Source organism: Corapipo altera, unplaced genomic scaffold, assembly GCF_003945725.1.
Source record: "Corapipo altera isolate COAL_440 unplaced genomic scaffold, ASM394572v1 50, whole genome shotgun sequence".
NCBI lineage: Eukaryota > Metazoa > Chordata > Aves > Passeriformes > Pipridae > Corapipo > Corapipo altera.
The window spans coordinates 3445780-3453291 of NW_020884889.1; positions in this window are offsets into that span (position 1 = coordinate 3445780).

Consider the following 7512-nt stretch of genomic DNA (forward strand, 5'->3'; position numbering starts at 1 on the left):
AAACTGTCACAAGAGTTATTTGAATAAGGACTGACTAGAAAAGTGGGAAGATGCATTAATTGTTGCTAAACTATAACAGATAATAGAAAAGATCCTGAGTCAAGGAAAAAAGCCCTGGTTTTGAAGACATCAGTAGGGTAACATATACACCACAGATATCAAAGCACCTGGATAAAACTCTAAGAACCAACTTCAGATGTGATCCACACAGGATGATTTCAGTTTAACTTTTAACATTTGTGACTTCTATTAATTCCAAAAGTCTCATTTCTACAAATGTGGTGTCATTGTGCTGCTTGTCCTCCAGGGGATTTAGCATAAATATCCACAGAAAACTTGGTAACTCATTTTGGAATGGATATTGCCAAAGCAAAATTTACAGTGTTCTCAGCAAGGTCTACAATCCCAGCCTTACCTTTAAGTACATGAAGACACCAGACATAACTATCTGATTTATTGAAGAATTGCCCTGATGACTATGAAACTGAGTTTATATAAAATTAGAGATGTGATCTGTATTCAAGAAATCTCTATGTCCTACAATTTAAATGCAGAATGATAGAATGATTGGGTTGGAAGGGACCTTAAAAATCATCTAGTTCCAACTCACCTACCATGGGCAGGGACATCTTTTACTAGACAATGTTATTTTCATCTTTTCCTCTTTCAAAGTGGTGAAGTGCAGTCCTTCAGAATGTAGTAGGGCAAAGAGTGAACCTGCTATCAGTTATTCTAAATATTTTTCTAACAATTTTTTAGCCCTAATTCACCTCTGTCAATAAAATTATTTGGGGATCCTTCTTGGTGAATGGGAACATCAGGAACGTACAGATTTACATTTCCAGAAATTTCTGTTTGTTTGGGCTTTACTTTTACTATAGACATGGAGAGAATTCTAGGAGTCCTGGGCTCACTCAGCTGCAGTTCCACTTATTGATGATAAAACCCTGCACATGGGTCACCCTGGGTGCCAAAACACAGACCAGTTCCTGGATAGTTATAAAGGATGGACCCTTCCACTGGGATCACAACCATATTTTAAGTAGTAGAAGATGGGAGCAGAACCAGGATGTATGTTCCCTCCTCTTGCCCACTCAGTGATGTTGAAATAAGCAGATGAAAATTGTAATCAGCCATTTGGAAAGATGAAGTGTGAATAAAGAATAAAAACCATAATCCATTTTTAAGATCTGCTTAAGAAGGTGCCTTAGAGTTATATTGTATATCAACATTTCCGGTGTCTTCCTTCAAATCCTTAAATCAGCTCAGCTCAGAGTGCCTTTGGGGCATAAGACAGAATTGCTCACAGGGAAGTATCTGAAGCATTTCTGCAAACAGATTTATTTCTCACAAGGGGAAATAAACCAAACAGAGGGATATCATCTACCTCCCAAAGAAAAACAACACTGGAGGGCGAAGAGAGCTGCAAATGCTGTAAAACCAAGCTTGAAGCATTTCTGGTAATTTTTTTCTCACTAAGAAGGGAAAAGAGATCATGGAGGGGATGAGGGTAGTGTCTGAGGATATTCCCAGCCCACAGACCTCTTAAAAAAACCAGTGTCTATATCCCAGAGTCGCCTCCCTGCCCTCACTCAATCACTTTACCGCTGGTCCACCCAACAATTTCTCCAGCAGAAAGAGTTTGCAGAGGAGGTCCAACAGCAAATCCAACATGTTTAAGGCAAGATTTAAAAGCAGCTTGAAACATTCGTAACATTTCAAGTCACAAAAGGCCACATGAACACCCCAGAGACACAAACTGCCTTGTTGGGAACGTGCCACAGGCTTATCAGCTGTTCTCACCCCCTTGCAGCCCCCGACTTGGTGTGCTCAGCAGCACTCTGAGCTTCTCAGAGCTTGCAGTTAGTTGGAGAAACAGTGAGACTGAATTTCTGCTCTCTACAGCCAATATCTAAAAGGCATTTGCTTCCTGCAGCAATTTTGTTGGTTCTTTTCCTCTGTTGCTCTTCATACTTTGCACTAGACAGGGTTAAAATGCTGTCTAGTGCTATATAGAAGATACAATGTCACTAATGTACAGCATGGGAAAACTTTGGGAAGAATTCCATTGTGTCTGTTACAGTTAACAGACAGAGCAGTTGCCCTAAATGAAGTCCTTCACTCCGTCTAGAATATAAAGATGTAGAATGTCTTTACTTTGAGATTAAATCAGAAACAAGCATATTTCAACAAGGGACAGCACAGCCCTATTTTGTTATGATAAAAGTACATGATATATTTAAAGAAATTATTTAATCCTCAGAACCTTTTGTTAATGGAAGCCTCAGCTCTTGCCTGTGGTGCGCTGATACCGATTTAAGACAAGACCAGGAATAATTAAATTCAATACAAAGACTCACATTGCCATATGGCAACTTGCACCATTTTATCTCACTCCAAAAAGATTCATTATAACAGAGAAGTGAATTACCCCGACTTTAAAAGTCATGAGGAAACACCTGTGAGGAACTCCACACTGCAGGAACAGGAATAGTTGGAGGGTTTTTCAGAAATACCTATGTCAGTTAGGTGGAATGAGGGCATATTAAAAACCACTGATGTTTGTGTGTCTGAGCAACTGAGAGGTTTTAAAAATTCCCATCTCTTACTTTATGGGAGTAATTTTTAAAAGGATCTTATGGATTTTACAGAGACGTGTTCAGTTATTGGTAGATTTAGATTTACCCACAAGTTGTTGAGAGTTCAATGTGATTACTCTGAAGTATAAAAAGTAAAAATAATCCAGGACTCAGAGACAGGCAAAATATTAGAATTTTCAAGGTGACTTCTTCATGTTTGAAGCATTTTTTGAAGGCAGCATGATGTTGCACACAGGATAATACTGGCAAGGGTATGGAAAGTATGTTATTTTCTCCAGTGGGGATTGGAAATAAATATAATGTTATTATTACTTATCCATTTAAAGCATCTTTGAGCTTAGGAGGAGCTGCATCATGCCAAGTTTTACAAACATACTCTATCTCTGATCTCCCCAGCTCCCAGCATTTAAGGTCTCATTCATTACCCCATTAGGTTGTCACTGTTGAGAGGGAGAAAAGAGCTGCAAATGCTGTAAAACCAAGCTTGAAGCATTCAAGGCCTAATTCAGAGATGTCACTGATTCCACCATACCATAACAATACAACTGAAGCCTGTGTCTTCTTTTCACAAAATCACCAATTAAAAAAGAATGTCCCCTGGCAAAAATATCATCTTAAATTGTCTATTCTGCAAAAACCTTGGTAAGATATAACTCATTTTCTGTTTACTGAAACCTCAAAACATCATATGACCTTGCATCTACTTGCACAACAGCTAGAAAAAATAAAAAGAACTGTATTTGACAGGCACTGCTAATAATGAAAATGTTTTTAAATGTAAGCTCTAGCTGTGTACCAATCACTGCCTAATCAGGGTTATGCTTTTCAAATTATATTGTGTCTTCTTTCACCTCCTGCCTATTATGTGAAATAAAAAGAGGAGCGCTTAGGCAAATCCTTGGTCTGTTCACATATATTTTTAATATTAATATGTCAGAGCAGTGGCAATAATGATATTAGGCAAATGACGGAATTCTCCCCCCAGCTGGACACGTTAATTGAGAAGCCAAATTTTGGAGGCAAAGTTCACGTCTGTGCAGATGGCAGGACAATGCCGGATGGCAGGCCTAGGTCAGTGTCAATCCCAGGCCGGACTTTAATGGCTCACTTCTCGGCTTTCTCAACGTCAGCTGGTCCCCGTGGGCTGTGTGACTTGGGGAAGTCTGTCTCTGCGGTTTTTTTGCTGCCCTTGACTCTGGTGCACTGATTTCGCACAGAGAAGACGCCCCTATGTGTGATAATAATACAATAAAATAAAATTTAGAAAAAAAGAGAGAAATTTGCGCTTAGAGACTTTTCCAATATTTCCTTTAGAGCTGATGTAGCTGCGCTAAGACCAACACCACACCCTCACTCTGGCAGAGCTTCCTCCAAAGTTCTCTGACGTGAAGGGGAACATATTCCCCAGTAAAATCCAGACATCTCATACTTCCTTAGCTTAACAATACTTTTGGGGGTGCTGTTATTGTTTTTATTTGCATTTATATTCAGGCCACTTAATATTTTAGACAGGCTGGACAGATTTTAAGGCGTTTTATTCTGCTCAAGCATATAAAGGTATTTTTCCCTTTGTCAAAAGACCCTGAATATTGTTGATATTTATATATTATCTCCTTTAATGTGATCTGTGAATCAAAAGCTGAATGTATATACTCATATGTTTAGACAGAAATATAGCTTTACAGCATCACAAAAAGACTTTAATAGTTTCAGTTTCCTAATATAATTATTTATTATCTCTAATTAAAATGCAGAGCTTGGCTTTCTGTGTGAGAGTAGATGAAAAGCCTTTTTAATGAAAAGAGCAACTATGAGCTCTAAATTTCTTTATGGAAGAGATAACTTATGTAATCACTGGTAACCTTTTTCAAGAATATTATCTGACTGTTTATAAAACAATACCTTCTTTACTTTAGAAATTCCCATTTACATATGAAAAAGAGCTTTATTTATTGATGCCTTTGACTGATGTGCATTACTCTTTCAGGAATACCCTTTTTTCCATCTTACATATGCCAGAGAACCTACTTTCCTTTTGGCATTACCTGCAGTGATATGTTAAAACAATTCTCTGCTTGAATTATCAATAAGCACAAAATCAGTTTGTTCTTCAAATAAAAGCATGTAATATATCCTCATTTTATAATGTTATATTTCAAATGTTTTCTATTCTTATAGGCAAAAGGATGCAACCTTTAACCACTTGCAGCAGGTATGAACAAAGGCGAAACCATTTTTATTTTCCTTTCCTTTTTTAACACATCCCACAACACACACACAGACACACATTTCTGCTTTTATAAATTTAACTATTTAATGCATCAGAATGACATAATCAACAAAGAACTGAAAGTACCTGCCACTAAACCTTGCCAATATCTACATTAAAAGTTAGTAATAAACTAATATATTAACATTACTTCTGGAATTTTCATATTGATTAATTCTCTCCTTTATTTTTAAATAAAGAAGGGTTGCTGTCATTGATGGGATATATATTAAAATGATTCCATGATTCTGTGATAAAATATCTGAAAAGTCTACAGATTACTATTTTTCTCCTATTTGTGTAACTTTCAACATACCTGTGGTCCAAATCTGACCCACCTGAAGCACTAACATCATATTCTGATCAATGTAGAGCAAATAGGAGAAGTGAACTAGTTTTATAGTACTAAAATACAAATATACAGTATATCACAGCACAGACTGATGTGTGGCTGAATATCTTATGGATATTTCACGACCATGTAAGTCTTGATTCCCATCTCAACTGCAGTCAAAGGAAAGACTTCCACTGATTCTATTGGGCTTTCAGTCAACCTCTTGACTATGTGTATTTTTTTCATGAAATGGAAAAAAAACCATCCTCTGTGGCATTGCCTGGTACGACAGAGCAGAAAATGAGTTCAGTGATGCTGCATTTGTGTAAATCTGGGCAAAATCTGACCTTGTACACTGACACATCAGAAAAGAAGTAGGTAATGCATTTAACTAAACATCTCTGTTTTGCTGTAATCATCTGGTCTTGTGTTTCACTAATTAGTGACTGTGTAAAGCAAAAGAATTCAAATAAACATCATTTTAAAATCCATTTACTCTTTACAGTGCTTGCCTTGTAACTTTTACTGAATATTGATTACCTTTTAACTTACCTCCTCTCTCAAAGCAGTACCTCGTCATAAGTAATTCCATTTTTTTCTCCAGAAAAGAAGCCACCAGTTTTTCTTAAGGACGCAGAACCAGACAGGGCAGATTTTATACAACAGACTCCTACACATCTAACTAATGTTTTTATAGGCCTACTGAGTATGAATACCTATATATAAGCAAATTACCTATGTTTTCAAGTATATACGTGCATGTATTCCATGACATCTCTCCAGTTGTATCAGGTTTAATCTTACAGCTAATCTAGTCAGGGAATGAAAAATAATAATCTATGCAGATCAGTTTAAACTTAAAGAGTCAATCTGAATAACCCTGTACGCAGGAAAAGGTGTGCATTGATGAAGCAATACTCTTTTACAGGCAGGAGATGGGTATATACCAATTTACCTTTCATGTAATTTACAATATTGTTAGCTAGATTTTATTTTATTTATTATTATATAATAATTCAGATTCCACCACTTTTTGTGATTAAAGTCTTTAAACAAAATTCACAGTCAATTTAGTTAGGGAGAATCCAAACACTAGAGATACTCAGATCTGAGTTAATCTCAGATGATGCAGATTTATAAAATCATACCACAAGAACCAAAAAAGGAACAGGCAATCCAAGGAAATCTGGGGAAACTCAGACCGTTCTTTCAATTTTTAAATCAGATAACATTACACAGGCTTAACATCTGACATCATCAGATATTTTTCAGCCTTTTTTATCTATTCTGGTTATTTTTGGCAACTGTGTTGAACACTAATGCAGTTTCTGCATTATTACCAATGGGAAATCCCTGGCATCAAAGGATTAATCTTAGTCTTTGTCTTGCTTTAGTAATAGGAAATAAATTTTACCTAGTCATTGTCCTAGTCAAGTCAAATAAAGAAACTATATCTGCTGACAAGCCATTATTATCACAGTCAAATAGATTAGCATTGATTTACTGTAGGTAAGAGCTGTTGAAGGGTCCGTTCTGTATGTGCTCTGTAGCAGCATGATTATTTACTGTAAACCTACCCTCTGATTTTCTCCTTAGGCTAGTATTGTTATTATTAAAGCTAATTCACATGAAATTATGGTAGCTCTCCTGGTCTACAGTCTTTGGTCAGAGACCTAAGCAGGTGTTTGCTTAATAATTTGGTCAAAGATCAGTGAGTTAAAGGTTAGGCCATAGAGGGGAAGAATGGAGAGGTCAGAGCACTTGCAGGAGGGGTCTGAGACTTGATCTTCCTGAGTCTGGAACGGTCGAACCTCAAGGTCACCCATTAGTGATCTTGCTTTAACGGACTGCGAGATGTCGACCATAAATTCACCGTGCCAGCACCTTTAACCCTATTAATACTTTGACTACTGGAAATAAAAGCAAGGACCCAGAAGGAACCAGCCCATGGAGAATTATTCACAAAATGTCTATGAGATTAAATTTATCTAATAAAGCTCGTAACTCTTAATACAGTTCTCCAAGGAAAAAACTTTCCTTCACTTTACCCTTTTATAGAGGTTCATTACATTCTGTATCAAGATGGTAGATAAATGAAGACCCTTCACATAAAACATGCACACACATGATTCTAAATGAACATAACATATATCTTACAATATAAGATTTTCTCTGGTAATAGAAATAAAATTAATGAAAACAGAAACAAAGTTGAACCATCTCCTGTTGCCAAAAAACTGTCCATGTCTGCGGAGTCAAAATGTTATAATGATCATCCAGAAGTAAGAGGTCGACACATACTGAGCAGT